Raw genomic sequence first — 17,090 nt, 5'->3', positions numbered from 1 at the left:
GTTTATTTTTTTTCCTTAAACTTTCTTTTGGTTTTGAAGTCCCGCATCACATTTTCATTGCACGTGATTATATATGTAAAAACCTGGAAACAGACAGGTTGTTTAATTTCACTGTATGCATATGGGCTACACTAAAGCCCATGTGAGTTACTATATTCCTCCTGAAATCCTTGGAAACAGCAAAGGGCAATATGTTACTGCACCTTGTGAAAGGCTGCAGCTCTCTATTTAATTAGTCTGAGATTGTGTTTTTCCGGAGTCAGTTGAGTTAAGAAGCTGTGAGCTGCGGACTACTAGCTGACGAGGCTGTCATACCACAGCTTCAAGGGATTTGAACTTCTGCATTCACAGAGGAAGCGAATAATTTTCCAGGCTGCACATGAGCAATGCCCTATTATAAAAGAACACTTAACACTAGTGTAGGTGGAGCCCTCATCTCCATCATCCCCAATAAAGCATAATTTTCTTTAAGAGAGTGAGGGTCCAACCTTACGTAGATACTTCTCTGCTTAGTACCTGATGAGTACAAGTACCATGTACAGATTGATTGTACTCCTGTTATAAGGCATGTGCTGCAAAAGAACTGGGTCAGATTTTGCTTGTTGCTTAATTTCCCCACTGCAGAGTTATCTGTAGTTCAAAGTAGGTTTCATCCAACGTCAGGTCTCTCGGTGTTATGGAAAATGAATGTTTAGCTAAACATATGTTCCCCTCTAGGTATGTCTGCAGTGTCCATTCACTGCATATTCTGGAGTGAACTACTGGGCCCAGACTGCTGCTGTCAAATTGCTATGTCTCACTGGCAGTTAGCGGGAGATTGAGGATTGCTTTGTTGGTCTGGAACACTACCCAGATCAGGCATGTCCCCACTGCACAGTGGCTCAAGAGTCCTTCCATAAGCATTGCACCCAAATGGCTTGGACCCCTCTAATGCACGCCACAAACCTCACCCACCTGCTGCACAAGGGTCTTATCGATGTCTCTAGTGGCATAGGATCTAGAAGTTGCAATGGGGTCCCTATGGAATAAATGACTTCTCCAGGACAAAAAGTGTCACTGGTGCCTTTGGAGCAGAAGACAGGAAGGTGTTCTTCTAATGCCAGAAAACTCATTGGCTCTGATGGTTCCTCCACAGAAAAAGGAAACTCTGGGGCTGGAGGCTCACAAAGCATGTTCTTGAAGGGTCTTGAAGAATTTATCAGTCCTGTTCCCTCTCTTTGGTTTGCTGGTGCTGCTCCATTAGGAGTGGCTGCTCCGCTAGCCAGTTCCTATATTGTCAATAGGCACACTCTTAGTGGGAGTGGTGTTCCCACTGCAGACTGGGTGCAAGTCAACAGACCAGTTCTGATTTTGGGTCCCTGACAGAAGAGGGTCACCAGTCTCCGTTTACCTCTAGCTCCTGGGCAGAAGGACCAGTGACAGCAGCACAGCAGCAGCTAGCGTCTCTCCACCTGAGAACCTTGTGGAGAGAACGTGTATTAATCCCTGCAGCTTTCTGAAAACACACAATGCAATGCACTGCTCTTATCTGCTCCCTACAGTGCCCTCAGCAGTGAAGTCAACATTTTCAGCAGTGGATTGAGAAGCCTGGGAGAGACTTGTTCAGTTCTTGCCTGAGTCGTAAGAGGATTAGGCCGTGGAGTAGCAAGGCTCTTTCAACACATTCAGCTCAGCAGCAGATCATGAAGTGAGTTGAGCAAGCACAGGCAAGGGGAGGGAAGAGTCAGTTTATGCACAGTATATGAAGGACACAATGGTAAATGCCCTTCTCTGCTGGGACTTTATAACCAACTCTAGTAAGTGAGTGAACTGAGCACCTCTTGCTGATTCAGGAAGTCCTCTAGGCAAGTGGATGATGCCTTTGAGTACAGAGACAAAGCTGTTCCCACACTTGCTGTTCACCTGCTGTATGCTATGCTGTGACCCATCCAGACTGAGAAGTGCTCTGGTCCAGTATGTTTCTGAACACTTTAACCAACCCTTATTGGCAGTCAAGCAGGGATTTGGCTTTTACAAAGACAGGATGTTATTTGAGGATTGAAGACTGTTGGGGAGTGACAGGATACACCTGAGGAAGCAGGGAAAGAGCATCTTTGTTAAAAGGCTGGCCATCCTGGCAAGAAGGACTTTAAACCAGAAAGACTAGGAAATGGAGGTTATGACCCACAGTTAGGTGAGGAAACAGAGGCTGGTAGTGTAAAGCAAATGATGCAAGTGGGTGGGAACAAGAGAGATATCACGAATGATAAGATAGGGCAAAAGGACACCCATCTCAAACATATGTCCACAGCCTGAAAAACAAGCATGAAGACCTAGAGCACTATATGCAGAACTGCAACATCACTGGAACAACTGAGATGTGGTGGGACAGTTTGCATGACAGCAGTAATGTGAGGGATGGATAGAAGCTCTTCAGGAGTGACAGGAGGGAAGAGGACAAGAGAGTTGTCGTCTGTGAAGAGGCAGCTTGGATCTATGGAGCTCTCCTATGGGATAGAAGGCAGGCTGGTTGAAAGCTTGTGCAGCATCCATCCTCTGAGGATTTCAAGACCCAATTGGATAAAGCCCTGAGCAACACAGTCTGATCCCATAGATGACTCTGAGACCTCCTGAAGTTCCTTCTAAACTGAATTATTCTATGATTCTATAACTTTCATGGAGTTCTCATTGCTGTTGGAGTTTGCCTCTGTGTCTCATTCCCAGTGGGCCTGGAGACATACCATGGATTCTGTGTTCGGATAGGGACTGGAAAAGTAAGACCTAATGGCTTTTAGTGGAAGTTATCTCCAACATACACTGGTCTCATGCTAACTTACAATTGTCTGTGTATCCTGGGTCTTGCTCATATGAAGAATTAAGAGGTTCCTATCTTGCTTTGTTTTACCAGAAAGTACCTACTTCTTCCAGCCTTTCCCTCCTTCTTTCAGCATACCATTGGAATGGTTCTGCTGATGACTGCTTGGACTCTTGGGAATGCCAATGTGGCCTGACAACAGGTAGACATTTTCCAAGGCTAGTGGAAGATGGAGAAGGGACACTGTAGCCCAGGAAGTTCTGGAAAAGGAAAAAGGGGGGCGTGGGGAAGACAGTGCTGCACTGATTTTTCCCATGTAAGGCAAATAAATGTAACTGCAATAGCACTTTGACAGTAACACCATGACACAAGGCCAGTGGCAGGAAATGAAAGCAGATGCTGTTCAGAGCAATTTTTCCTCCCAGAACTGCAATCACAATGTACACAACCAACATAATTATTGCAGTATAGTCTTAACCAGAGTGACTGATGCAATGTAGCTGGCTTCTGTACAGAAGTCCTCTCCAGCTGATAAAAAACAAAAGAAAATCCTGTTCATCAAACCCAGTACACTCTACTGTCTGTAGGTGGTCTGCAGCAGTGAGAACGGCTGGGACAGCTTTGGAAAATGCTTGCATTCACAGTCTGTTGCACCCATGCCCCCTCCTCCCTTCTTTTAGGGTTGAAGCAACTGTACAAAGCAAAGTAGTCACCAATGTCAGGCTTCTGGGTAGTCAAGAACCATGACATGAAGACTGAGGATGGTGGTGACAGAGGAAGGAAAATGTTTCCTGATTCCGTTGGATGGATTTCACCTAGATAACTGTTCTTGACCTTGGATGGGAATGACAAGCCAACGTCCCAGGTTTCCTCTACCATGACAGGCCTTATATGAAGGCCAAACTACATGTGGCACCATGATGAACTCCTAGTCAAAGCTTTCATCTTGATCATCTTAAGTGAGATCATTTTAGACAAGCCCTTGACCACAGACTTACTGTCCTAAATCTTGAACCAATATGCTGCTAATAAGCATCCCCTTCCAGCACTACTGCTAGGAAATCCTCCTAGCAGCAAAACCTGAGCCCCCTCTTTCAGCATAGCCTCACATGAACAATGTCATTTCTAGACCCCATGTCTTCCTTCTGTAGGAGGATGAAGTCTGGGAATCTACCTTTTTTGAGGAGCAGGAAGAAGCAAAAAGTGAAACCCTAAATTTAAACTGGATAAAGAAAAGGAATAAGGATAGCAAAAGGAACAGCAAACAAACCCAGAAGGAATAAGAGCAAACAACAGCAAAATGCAGTGCCCATGCCAATGGGCCCTGGCAGCAAGCTGCTCAGTTGAGGCCTTCTTTGAACTACAATACAGGTCACGGAGGAACAAAAAAATGAAGTGGTGTGATCAGAGAATGAGGTACGCACAGTGACAAAGGCACCACAAAAAAAGCTAACTCTTCCAGATGACTACATGGAATTGAAAATTCAAGGGCTAAACAAATGATGTAAACTGTTCTGAGCCCAGAGCCTGGGACAAAGTCTTTGCCCCAAAAAAACCCACTGGACATTTAAAAAATGGTTACAAATTTTTATGCCTTAATTTCCCAATTTATTAAATGAAAATAATGTTACCTACTTGATATATTTTATAGGCTTAATTCCTTCAATGTTCAAAGTGCTCTAAGATCTTAGAAGGGTAGACTGATATACAAGTACAAAACATATTCTTTTTGATTACCATCTTATTGACCAAAATTTCTCATATATTTGGAAATTCTCCCTGAATTGAAATGACTTTTCAAAACCACATAGAAGTGTTTGACTACATGTGAAAAATAACCTGAAAACCTTTGTTCCAATTAAGCTGAAGAGATGGGAAATTTATTCAGAATGCTGGATTAATATTCTTACTTTAAAAAAATCTGTAAGGCTCTGTAGATAATAACACAAAAAAAACACAGAGTATAAATTCTTCTCATCTCAATTCTCTTTGGGTTTCTGATCTGGCTACAGCAGGAGACAGAAAAATGTGAAATTTTCATTCTTGGAGAAATAATCTATTAAAAAAAAATCTGTGTGAGGTACATAAAAAGGCATTTACCGAGGAGTAATATTCAACCTTCCATTAAAGAAACGTATGTTTTCAAAATCTAACTGCATTGATGGCATTAGCAAAATCTTCCAACAATTTGTACATGACAATATAGTGATGTGGACACTTTTCATTTCATTCTATAATGCAAAACCTTCCGATAATGGCATAAATAATCAGTGACTGGCACTTGTAGAGTAAAAATGCAGTCCATTTTAATAAGAGAATATACCTTTCACCTTGTCCACTGGCTAGTCCATAGAAGATAATAATCTACTACTGCTCTTGATGGTGCTTTTAATACTGAGAAACTCAGTCGTTGTGAGTTTAATCAGATTAAATGTGACAGGCTTGATATTGATATGATATACAGTCACACTAATGTGACATACAGCAGTCTTATTCATTATTTGAAAATCTGATCTTATCCAATATGTTAAAATAAATATGCTAACAGTACAGGTCTTTATTGATCTTCGAAGGATTTAATTGTTATGATTTAACCAAACTGGACATGGATCAGAAAAAAAAAAGACATTTTCAAGGGTTGTGCTAATGAAGTCTTTTGCCTTTGTTGAATCAGAGTTCACATCTGATAATCCCTCTTACTTAAACCAGAAAAGGGGAAAAATTCAGCTTAAATTTGCCTAATTCTGTAATCATTACACCTGTTTTACATAGCAGTAAGTACTGCTGATTTCAATATGTTTATGTCTATTTTATATCAATGTAACAGAGAATGAAACAAGGCCCAGGTGTTTCCAGTCTTCTTAAACTTTCCTATTCACACAGCTAAGTTGTATGTAATCAGTATGTATGAAATGAGTAAAAGTTTATGCTCCAGCAGTGCCCTTAAAAACTGCAGCATCTGTACTTGCATGATTGCCACTAAGTGCCAGGTAGAGTCACACAGACCTGAGCTGTAGAAGATCAAAGCACTTCAGTCTTGCTGCTTCTGTTAAGTGCTAGGTCTTGCTCAGAAAATGTTAAGTCCAGGTTCTCCCTAGGCACTTCTAATCAAAAGCATTAAATCTATGCAGGAATTCACTATGATTTTCTAGATAACTCAACTGAAGATCAGAATTTTCATAGAAGATAAAGTACAACATAGTCTTTTATACATGAATAAATCACAGTAGTATTCACAGAAGTATTTGCAGGAGTATTGGAAGGTCTTGGCTCCTTAGGGCAAATTTACAGACTTCAAAATCTTTCTCAAAAGGTATACAGAAATATCTATATGGAGAAAGATTTCAGTGTGTGTTGCTTATGCAGACTTGTCCCATCGTGAGCTCCGCTTCTGAACCAGAACCGTTCTGAATTACTTTCACCTTAAGTCAACAATCAGTGGAAATAGCGACTACAGCAACTGCTCAAAGGTATTTACATTATTTGTGGTATCCTGCAAGGGGGCACCACAGCTGCATGCTACATTCCCTAGTTTGATGGGTCTTCCAGTCAGCTCACTTGAAGAAAAAAAAGTCAGTTATCTTCATGAACAGGTTACTGTCTGTGCACAGTAAAAGGGGAAAAGCTTATTCACATACCACACTGTAGCCACCTTCCCTCACTCTTGGCATAACATTCAGGGTCTTCCATAATCTCTTGTGATGACAGGGACCAACATTTCCTGGGTTCCCAACAGCCCACATTATCTGAGCAACTGGCTGGGGAATTTTCTGACTTAACAGGTAGGAAATACTGAGTAGCTAGAACTAACACATCTCATGAATACACATAGGCTTTAAAAAGTTTCTTATTAACAAAGAGTTCAAATAAAACCTTATCTTTCTTGTTTCCAACCCTTTTATTAGGCTAGAGTATGCTCGGGCTTTCAGGAAACCCTGAAGGTATGGCTGACCCAGCTTTATTTAGTGCTCTGACAGAGAGTGAGGAGCCCAGAAACCCTGCAACTGTCGAGTCCAAAGCTTCCAGGTTCATTCACTCTTCTCAGGGCTTCCAGTCTCCCAGTTCCCTTCATTCTGCTGGGGCTCCAAGCAGAGCATCCAAGTTGTGCACTGCAGCTGGTGTCTTGAAGCTGAGCTCCCTGCCTGAATTTCAACATTTTCAAAGGCTGTTTTTAACAAAATATTTGTATTTATCTTAAAACAATTATTAATAAATCCTTCCACACAAAACATTGACATTTCTACCTTTGTTTCTATCATAAAGAATTTTCATCACACACGTGTTTCCCACAAGGTAGATATTTCTGTTTTCAACCAGCTCTGCCCACAATTTTTTCATGTATTTATCGTTATGACATGCTGGTAAGACAGAAAAGTACAACCATCCTCATGTTACAGGGAAGGAACCAGGCTTGCCAACTGGTAAAGAGGACTTCAAATAAGATACATCAAGGAATGGTGATAATAGCTTGCAGTTAAGTAAGGGAGGTCAGGGTCATAAGTAGGTGAGACAAGGTGACAGGAGCAAGAGAGCCCTCAGGAAGGATACAGTAAGTGTAAAGGGGCCACCTCAAATGCCTGTACACAAACATGTGCAGCCAGAGAAACAGGAGCAGCTAGAGCTCTGCATCTGGATACAGAGCTATGACAACACTGGAATCACTGAGACATTATGAGATCAGTCATACCAGCTGAGTTCTGCAATGCTTGGACAGATGGATGAACAGATGGGTCAGAAAAAGGCTCTCAAAAGAAATATTAAAACATTGCGCAGGCACTCAGGGATGATGTCAGGAAAGCCAAAGCTCAACTAGATTTGAAACTTGCAAAGGACATCAGGGACAACAAGAGCTTCTACTGCTGCGCTAGTGTTAATAGAATAAACACATGTGGGCCTGCTGCCAAATGGGATGGGTGATTTAGTGACAGTGGGCACAGATAAGGCTGAGGTACTCAATGCTTCCTTCACCTCAGCCTTCACCAGCAAGGTCTCCCGGGCTGTTGTGCCTAGAGAGAGGAGTAAAGGAGAACTATCTTCTCCTTAGAAGAGGACTAAGGCAAGTATCTCTTGAGAAATCTTGACTCATTCAATGTGATCAGATCACACATGCCCTATGAGATGAGGCTAAGCTTGTTTAGCCTGGAGAAGGGTTTAGGGAGCACCTAACAGCAGCCTTTCAATGCCTACAAGGAGGTTGGCGGAGGTTACAGCTGGATATAAGTGGGGAGGGAAACCACAGTCATAATGGTTCATCATAATTAAGCATTGGAACAAATTGTCCAGAGACACTGGAGAACCTCTGTCCTTGGAATTTTTCAAGATCTGATGCAACAAATCCCTGAACAATATGGTCTGAATTCCTTATCGACCTGCTTTGAGCAGCCAACCAGACTAGAGATCTTCCAACGTCTCTTCCAACCTGGACGGCTCTATGAATTATCACAGAGAGTTTAAGTGAGTTATCTGAGATCCAACAGGAAATGGTGGGAGAAGAAACGGGCTCAGGACTTGCCAAGATAAATAGCTCACCTATTTATCTTCCTGACGCGTCTCCTCTCTCACCAGCCCAAAATAACACACTGTTTTTAGAGACTACACATACACCATTGCATCCAGGAATATCCTCTAATTCCCAGGTCTGAATCTGGAACCATACCACCTCCTGACTGCATCTACAGCTCTCATATCACCTTTGTGAGACTGGAACTTCAGAGCCATCCTCCTTGCCCTGACCCTGCCTTGTGCACCATACAGAATAATCTCAGGTACATCTCTTGGAAAGCTGATATGCTAGAAGAGATGCTAAACTGGATACCTGGCAGCCAGAACACCACTGTACCACAGTGTGACTCAACATATAAATCAGGACACAACTCCTCTGTCGATTTCCTGATCCAGTGGAACTCCGGAGAACCTCCCCATAGCCATGACTCATAGTGAGGGTGGGGAAGATTGCTCCAGCACTGGTTGCATAAACAAGGACGACTGACCATTTCTTCTACATATATATTCTCACTGTTGTCTTCTGGATCATTTATTTTCAATCTGTAATTTCAATCCCACTCTTTTCCATTGCTCCATACTAGTTAGCTGACCCACACTGTCCTCTGATTATTTCCCTTTGGGAGGAAAACTTTTACTCTTTAGTATTTCAGCATCAAATAGAACACTCTTTCTTGAGATACACACTCAGACATCCCCCCTCAGATTTCCAGTGTTGCATTTCCATCCTCTCTGTAAAAGAGACCTTTGGGATTAACAAATATTGAACAACATTTATCAGTTAATTGTTATTTAAATCTTCAAAGTCTTCTAAATTTAAATATTTTAATTGGAATCAAGTTATTATCAAATGGCAGATCTTCATGACAGTATAAGTTAGGTGACTGGATAATACATAAACAGTAATAAAAATAAAGTGACACAAATAAATCCTCTTACAGGAATATGGATTAATTTCCACTACTATGATCAGTTTTTAAAGAGAGAAAACATTACTATGTAAACCATAGGAGGAGGTATCTGCAGAAAAAAAATACATCAGATACCTTCTGCCTCCCCAGCAAGAAGAAAGAAACTGCTGCCAGAAGCAGCAAAACGGGTGCTTTAGATAGATAGAAAGACAAAATGAATGAGAAAATGAAAACATAAGGAAGGGACTGGTTCCATATAGCAAAATTAGCAGAGGCTATGGAAAGATTCACATTGCATTTCACACCAAGGACTGTCACAAGCCAACTATTCACCTCACTGGGTTCATTGGACCACGAATTTCCTAAAACATTTTTGCAATGATTATTACTTGCTACCCAATCAGCTAAATGCTGGATTTTTTTTTTGCTAAAGATTATCTCATTTCCATGTTTAAAATGTAATATTGCCAGAGAGTTGATTCTTGTTTCATTCTAAGAAATAACTTCAGTGCTGTTTTGACACAAAAATCCTACCTCTAAAAATGAGCAATCTAAAATCTCACTCCTGTTTCCACTAACTTTGAGATCTCAGGATGAAATTTACAGAGAGAAATATAACAGACGCCTTGCTAATGATCTCAGTGGAAGGACTAGCTATAAACAAGTGTGGATTTCAGGGGTGTGTTTTAATTATTTGGTTCATTTCTTGAGAACACTGAGGAAGAAATGAGACTGTAGGAACTGAATTCAGGGAGCTTGGCAAACCAGGAGGAGAAGAGAAGCTGGCAAGAAGACACCGTGTGCAAGGGGCTACGCTATAATACAGTTCACTGCAATTTATCAGATTGACAAACTCTCCAAATGCCACCAAAGTGAAAGGGAAAAGCCAGACCCTACAGGTATCTGTTGAGCGGGTGCAATCCAAAACAAATAGCTCAAACTGGGATCCCACATTGATTCCTAATGCAGCACAAGCTGTTACGTAGTGTGCCTGCCATCCCTCTTCCTACTAGGCTCAGGCAGCTTTCCCTTCCACTTCTCAGCACCTCTTGTAGCGCCTCATAATTTCAGGTAACATGGATTTTTTTAATTTATGCATCAGTCTCATCTGTATTGAAATTGATGCACCAAGTTCATCCCTGTCTCCTCGTCTGCCACAGTAGGCTCCAATCTCCAGTTTTCATTTCACGTTTAATTACAAAGCACTAAATTAAAATGAGGACAAAGGTGAGTAAAGTAGAATTGAACAGAAAAAAAAAAGACCTAAATCCAAACATACCATTCATAGAAAACTCTATAATGTAGCAGGTGCCTATTTGTATAGCCCAAAGACTTTCTGGGTGCCCATCAGTTTGCTTCTGTGCATGCCCACAGCTGCCCCAGCCTGACTACGTCAGTGCCTGCCTCTCTTCAGCTCATCGGCATCCACAGGAAACATCCCTCTGCTTTACATCCAGCGGGCATTTCTAGGCCCTGCTTCGTGCACACTAATGGGATTAAGCTCTTCACAAAACACAGCTGCAATCTTTTCCTGTGTGGAGAGCGAGAGCAGAAAGTTGCTCACGCACTGAAACAGCAGCACCACACAAAGGGGCCGTGCGGATGCTGCCAGCCCGTGCCCTCCAGCACGGCTCCCTGCCCAGCTGGCTATGGGCGAGCCTAGGCTGCGTGCCAACCTACTCAGGGTTGTCTACTGTGGAGAGAACTGAAGATGAATTGCGTCTGAAAGAGAGCAGAAGAAACCTGCGTCTCACCTATCCCCGTAAGGATTGCGGGGCATTGCACTAGGAGGGGTGTCTGCTGCTCCAATGACACTGCATTTCACATAGATCAGTCGACAGAGATCTTGGGAAGCAAAGTGCACCATGTGCAGCGCAAGTATTGTGTAAGGCCACTTTTTGTAAACAAAACACCTTTTTTTCTGAGATCATTTCTGTTTGAGACATCAAAAAGAAAGATCTCCAGCTCTGCAAATGAGTGCACACACACTCAGTACTTCATCACTTCTGCAGCTATTCACCAAACGTGGTGACTTTAATCCTGCTCAAGTCAATAAACTGCTAACATCCTAAATTTAAGCACCTGGGGTAGTTTTTGCTGGTTATGGGCTTAGGCTAATATTCTAAATCCATCTCTTTTCCCTTCTTCATTATCTTAAGAAGCAACAAAATACAAACCCAAACTTAAATTTTTGTGAGGATTTCCCCACTTTCAAAGGTGTTCTCCTAGACAATTCTGCTTCCCACCTCTGCACAGGAGAAGCACAAGCCGTGGCACAGTCCAGCAGCAGTTTGCACGCACCAGCACTGAGTGAGCAGCAATGATCCCACATCTGCATGCAGGGTTTTCTCCCCTACAGCTGGCATGACTTAGCAGAACAGCCCCATATCCTTACGCAGTATCACAGCTCCAGCCACTGTTACACACACTGTTGCTGACTTACTGAAACGGTCTTAATTTGTCCCCTAGTCATACTATAAGCTGTGATGAACTGTTATGAAAATAGACAATGCTTGGGGCTCTGTCCTGATCCCTTTATAATCTAAGTAGTCGCACTCCTCAGGAGCAGCAGGAGCAAGGTCTTTGCCTGATAAACCTCCCAGTTCCCTTCTGGAAAGGGCGCGAGGGAAAAATCACACGTTTCTTTAAACTTGTAGTGCAATAAATTTTGTAGCCTTGTGATATTTTTTGCCAGAAAAGTGTCTGTTCAGTACAGCTTGCCCTCCATACCATTCTTTCAGAGAGCATAAATAAATGATTCCTTTTTTTCTCTCTTTAAAGAAACAGTATAAAAGATCCTGAGCGTACTAAAGTCAGCGGCAGCTCAGAGGGCTCACTGGAGAAGCACTGCATGTTACAGGATCAAGCCTAAGTAGAAAGTGTCTGAGAGTGTTAATACAACCCCAGAGAAAAGGCAGTTCAAGGCTGAAGTCCATGTGAGGAGACTGGTTGATGTCATAAACTGGGACACTGCAACCGCTCCAACTGATGGGTTGTAGCAAAATGCGGAGTGTCTGGCCCTCCACTGCTTTTTACAAATGTGGGGATTTGTCTTGTTTTGCTTCAGGTATTCTCCTGCAAAACCAGCATGAACATTACAGAAACTGGGCAATCACTAAATACGTATAATCTTTCATGTTGTCTACACGGTGAAAACAGAAATTCTGGGCAATCAGTGTTTCTAGGAGTTTCCAGGTTTTTTCCTTTCTTACTGGGTAAGTAGAAATCAAATTAAGAGAAACATAACCTTCAGCTTGCTAGAACGAACATGGAGACCTGGATCATTAGAAAGTCATTTTCCGTCTTTTCAAACTGGACAACTGTCATTCAGCCCTCAGGCGTAACTGTGGCAGCATGGTTGAACTTTGCATGTTCTGTGAACTCAGTGGTGTAGCAGGTGTTGTCAACCTTGTATTTTTACCTAGATGTGCAATTGTACATCTCTCTCTTGTATTTGAATATACACTGTGTATCGTGAAATACACAAGTTTCTGTGAAATACTCAAGTTGCACCAGGGAAGGTTTAGATTGGATATCAAGAAAAATTTCTTCACTGCAAGGGTTGTCAAGCATTGGAACAGGCTGCCCAGGGAAGTGTTGGAGTCGCAGTCCCTGGAGGTATTTATAAGATGAGTAGATGTGGCGCTTAAGGATATTGTTTAGTGGTGGATTTGACAGTGCTAGATTAATGGTTGGACTCGATGATCTTAAAGGTCCTTTCCAACCAAAACAATTCTATGATTCTATGATAAATACACAACAAAAATCGATCCGTTTCGCTTCAGGTCTCTTATCCCTCCACTGTACAAAGCTCAATCATGCCCCGCAGACACTGCGGTTGCTCTTGTTACTGTGTTAGTGCAGAGGCTCTAGTTGGAATGAGTCTTCACCATGTCACGTGATTATCAAACACAGAACTAGAAATGGTCTCAGCTCCAGACGACTCACTATTTATTATTTTACTCTGGAGCAGTAAAAATTGATTAAATTACAAATGTTATTCTAGATAAATGGTAGTAAAATCTTCATGCTATGTCCTAACATCACAAATTCTCCATTGGCCAAATACTGCTGAAGAAACTATTTAGAAGTACTTCTGAATCCTGATATATTTATTGGAAATATTTCTCTTTTCTTCCTGTAAAAGCCAGATGCATTCATTATGATGAACTCATATGTGATGAACTCATATATGATGAACTCATATCAACTTTATTTGCCCAAGCTGACCCCCAGGGCACTATAATGAGGAAATTCGGAGTGGGAGGCAAGGTGGAGGAAATTTGGTTTGGAAGGCAAAGAAAATACTTTGTGCTTACTTTATTTAAAAGAAAAAGAAACCCAGCCGTTTGGATGTCTGGGAACCTTGATGGTGGGCAAAGCACAAGTGATGCAGTCTAATATTCACGTCAGCTCCCTTCTTGCACTGCATCCCACACTCCACAGCCATCGCTTAACCAGCTGTAGAGGGTTATTTCAGTTGCACATTAATTGTGCCATGGACACACTCTGTAGAGTTCAGAGGTTATTAATACAAAGGTTATTGACTCAGGTGCAGCGCTGCACAAACAAGATTAAACAGCTTTCAGTGTTGGTTCAGATCTGGAAGCAGTTTAGCCATTTTTATATGATCTGGAACATGAAGAATAAGCTCTACTGACCCAAGCCAGCTCCATTCACTGTATATCTGGACCACAGTACAAAACCAGGAAAACTCAGAAGTTCAACACTGGCACCTTTAACTTCATGGAGCCACGTTTGATTCAGCAAGCTCCTGCTCAGGAAGGTCTTTCTTGATTCAAGCTGGTGCCAGACAGATGCATTCAAATATCCATGCACAACACTTATTTGCCATCCAGCTGATGAAGAATCTTAAGCATTGAAAAAATGCAGAGCAGATCCACCTGAGTGGCTCTTTGTGGAGGGAGCCTCAGGAATCAGCCAAAGCTGGTAAACTGTGCTGAATCCACAGTGACTTTGCAGAACCAGTCAGGCATCTCTGTAACACAGGGAACTTCAGGGTGTCCTGTGGCATTCATCCATCCGTGTGACAGCATTTTCAAGTTATCTCAGCTTCACATTACTCTGAACAATGAAGCAATTGAACTTTCTCTACTCTTTGAAGAACATGCAAAAACCTCAGTACTGGTTATGCAATGCACGCCAAGAAATAAAAATTTACGCATTGTGATACAAAGCCATGATCATAATCGGAAATTCACCTCTTCCAAAAATCAAGGCAAGAAGTCTCACAGCATCTCTGGAAAGCTCCAGAAAAGAAAGATCCAACTCCCAGCAGAAATACAGGCATTGACTTCCGAAGATAAGACCTAATGGCGAGATACAATTCTTAAGAAGGTATAAAGAAAAAAATGACTTCCTGCGACACACTCAGAAGCACAACACCTGACAAACATTTGAAGGTTAGCTGTGCTGAGGTGTGAATCTTGCTCACTCAGGTCCTGCAGTCATATACACACCTCTCGGTAGCTGGAGTTCAGAAAAGAGATGCTATGCCACGGACTGAATACGAATGTCAGTAGGCAGACCTTCAAGCGGTATTTCAATAGAATATTAGGGGGTTATATATATATACACACACACACAGACAAAAGATCTAAATATCAAATGACATATAATCTAGTGTGACTGCTCACCAGAAGAATCTGCCATCTCCAGTAAACAGAATCTTGCGCTGGATTTAACCTTGTCCTATATAATGCATAAATAAAGCAATTCCTCTTATTTTTCATACATATTACCGTCATTTATTTACACAGTCTGCATAACACATAATTTTTAAAGAGTATTTTGAGTTATGATTTAATCAGACTTCTACACAATCCTCTGGATAAACTACAGGGGAGAAATCCTACGCTTGCTTCATTCACTGAATATGATTTAAAATGATGTGTCAGGATATTTTTATTCATTTCTATGTAAAATAATCTACCTTTCCATGATTCCTTGTGATTGGGATCCTATTTAACAAGACTATTGACGGATACTGTTTAGCAATGAGAATTAAATTCTCGAGCCCACTAAAATCTACTTAGATGATCTTAACCAATTACGCGCTGATTAACTCTGGAGTCACAGCCAGGTATCCAAGGTGAAAGAATGCTACAAGAACACAGAGGAAACAGAATCACAGAATCACAGAATGTTAGGGATTGGAAGAGACCTCAAAAGACCATCTAGTCCAATCCCCCTGCCGGAGCAGGATTGCCTAGATCATATCACACAGGAACGCGTCCAGGCGGGTTTTGAATGTCTCCAGAGAAGGAGACTCCACAACCTCTCTGGGCAGCCTGTTCCAGTGTTCGGTCACCCTCACCGTAAAGAAGTTTTTCCTCATATTTATGTGGAACCTCCTGTGTTCCAGCTTGCACCCATTGCCCCTTGTCCTGTCAATGGATGTCACTGAGAAGAGCCTGGCTCCATCCTCATGACACTTGCTCTTTACATATTTATAAACATTAATGAGGTCACCCCTCAGTCTCCTCTTCTCCAAGCTAAAACACTGTGATGCTGCAGAATGGTGTAGGATTGGAAGCTTTAGGAAGGATAAAAGGAGATTTAGGAGTCTTAGCCTTGAAAAAAGTCTACGGGCTCCACCCTGTTTTCCTCATAGCTCCACAATGAAGACTTGTGTGCACCGAGGTGGAGAGTGACAGATACCTGATAAACTCCAGCAATACCAACCTGTCTGTCAAGCACCAAGGGACTTGTTGCCAATCGTTATAAGCTTAAACACCACCATAAGTACTAGTTGCACCAAACCTAAAGCACAAAGGAATAGAGCTAAAATGCTGTTCTTTCACCAGCATATTTGAACAGAAAAATAACAGTATTAAGAGATAATGTTGACAATCTGTCAGTGTGCCTTGGAATTATCACCAAGATAAAGGGAGCACAGGGGATTTGTTTGGGCTCAGAATTATTGACCAAAAGAAACAGAAACTCTTTAGGGGGAAAAATTCATCCTCTGTGCATAACCATGGCGTGTGCAGAAGTTCACATAGTCACATAGATCTTCCGTGCAACTGCGATGAGACTCTCACGGCTAGATGAAATAAATACCAACTTTTGCAATAGTGATTGAAGAATGGATTTAATGTAATATCCATCTCAATTTGGCTGTCCTTGTATACCTCCTAGGACATCAGCTTGAGAACACATTTGCAGGATAGCTTTCCTCCAAATACAGCAGCAGACTACATTATAGATTTTATACACATAAAATGCTGACTGGACACTTTGGCTATGCAGAATATAATTTATTATCAGAAATCCCTGGGGCACGAAACGGTCCTGGATTAATATGAAATTATTAAATCCACCCTTAGAGCTTTGTTTATTAAAAATATCTAAAATGAATACCTCTAAAAATCTTTCATATGCCAAAGGAAAATGTTAGAAGATAGTTATTGAAGAACCCTGACTCTATCAGTGGGCTAAATGGTGTCAGAAACAATTTAGCTGAATGTGCATTTAAATTGAAGAACATGATTTCTTGGTGTGGTTCCATCTGAAGAGAGAAGTTAAGCTCCACATACATTACAAATCCTGGTTTCGATAAGTCAGATGAACAGTCCAAAGCCGGTTTCACAGATAACAGATGACAGATACAGCACAGGAATAGAGTGAGGTTCCTAGGATTATTTCTCTTTTGCCGTTGTAACTATACTCACACCATCTACTGCTGTAAGAGTTGTACTTAATTTTTCCCAGACTTAAAATATGTTCTCTTCACCAGCAAACTGTGATTTAATATAGTTCTGTTTAGCATAATACCATTTGCTATTAATACTCTGAAGTGTCCTAACTTTACAATATTTCATTACAGATACAGCCTTAGATATGTTCGTATGAGCTAAATT

Source organism: Nyctibius grandis, chromosome 5 (genome assembly GCF_013368605.1).
Source record: "Nyctibius grandis isolate bNycGra1 chromosome 5, bNycGra1.pri, whole genome shotgun sequence".
Taxonomy (NCBI): Eukaryota; Metazoa; Chordata; class Aves; order Nyctibiiformes; family Nyctibiidae; genus Nyctibius; species Nyctibius grandis.
Note: the sequence above shows the minus strand (reverse complement) of the source record.